Raw genomic sequence first — 1,519 nt, 5'->3', positions numbered from 1 at the left:
TAAAAATACAAAACATTTGCTGGGCATGGTGGTGCGTGCCTGTAATCCCAGCTACTCAGGAAGCTGAGGCAGGAGAATTGCCTGAACCCAGGAGGCGGAGGTTGCGGTGAGCCGAGATCGCGCCATTGCACTCCAGCCTGGGTAACAAGAGCGAAACTCCGTCTCCCCCCAACAAAAAAAAAAAAAAAAACAAGGTTGCATGTTAAGTATCAGCTTCTGCCATTGGGTGGGTGTTTAGGAAGGAGGATCCACCGAGAGCCCTATGACCTTGCCAAAGATTTAATATCTAAAAATGTAGAATGCTTGTAAGAGAACTCAGTGGAAACCAAAGCCAGGCATGGGGCTGAGCTTTAAGGAGCACAAATGAATAGGAGGGACTAGAAAACTTCAGAAAGATATGGTGGTGGGGGGTGCAGTGAGGATGTGGGATCCTGATATAATCCAGATCCCTATGTTTAGATGTATGTGTACAAAGGGAGTAAAGAGAGACCCAGGCTGATGGGGTATTTGTAATAAATCAAACATAACATAACAGCAGGTCAAGTGACAAGGGGACTCTCAAGTGATAAGCAGCAAAAGGAGTATCAAACTCCACAGAAATTAACCATCAACAAGACACCTAAGAAAGCGTTTATGGCTGCATTCGTTTAAATCAAAGGTGATAACTATCACCTGAGCGCTCCGTGCCAGGTTCAATGATACACCCACACCTGCGTCAGCCTCGGGAATCTGAACCACCTGTCATATCTGTGCTTTAAGGAGTCCTATTTCCCACTCTTAACTGGCTTGAGGTGTGAAAATCCATCTAAATTATATTAAAAAAAATTTAGTCATACCCATCAAGGGAACATGTCTAGTTAAAAAATTAACTCAACATACATAAAAATCAGCAAAAGCAAAAAATTGAAAAAATATTATTTGAAATTAAAAGCCACACCAACCACTGTGTCACTGATAAGTTAAAGAAACTGACCGGCAAACCAGGAAATACACTGGAAGAAGCAATAGTGAAAATATTTTAGATCTAAACCTAGGGAACGAGGCTACCTCAGTGTCCAAAGATATCAGCTGAAGAGTAGTGCCAAAGAAAGCAATAAGTTATTAGCTCTCTATACACTTACAGAAGAAACTTCTAATTTGAAAACCTCAAAGTTTTAAGTAAAGATTATTACAAAAAAACGAAGAACAAACCTCCAGAATCTTGGGTACAGAGGGTGGTCTGGTGGGAAGAGAGGGAATTACTGCCAGCAATGAGTCAAAAAAGTTATTAAAGATTAATTTCAAATGAAAAAACTGAAAACCAAGACTTACAGAATGAAACTAAAACCATGGCTAGAGGAAAACTTTTACCCTGAAAGTAGCCATGACTTAGAAATTCAGGCAGAAAACTAAGGAGTTACCAGTTACCCTTCAGATTAGAAAACTAACAGAATAACAGGAAATCAAAGAGGGAATAAATAACTAGATGGGGCTGGGATGCAGGGTTTATGGGGGAAATGATTCTCCATATTAAAGGAAT

Source organism: Cebus imitator, unplaced genomic scaffold (assembly GCF_001604975.1).
Source record: "Cebus imitator isolate Cc_AM_T3 unplaced genomic scaffold, Cebus_imitator-1.0 Scaffold356, whole genome shotgun sequence".
In the NCBI taxonomy this organism is placed as follows: Eukaryota; Metazoa; Chordata; class Mammalia; order Primates; family Cebidae; genus Cebus; species Cebus imitator.
This window is presented reverse-complemented; position numbering follows the sequence as displayed.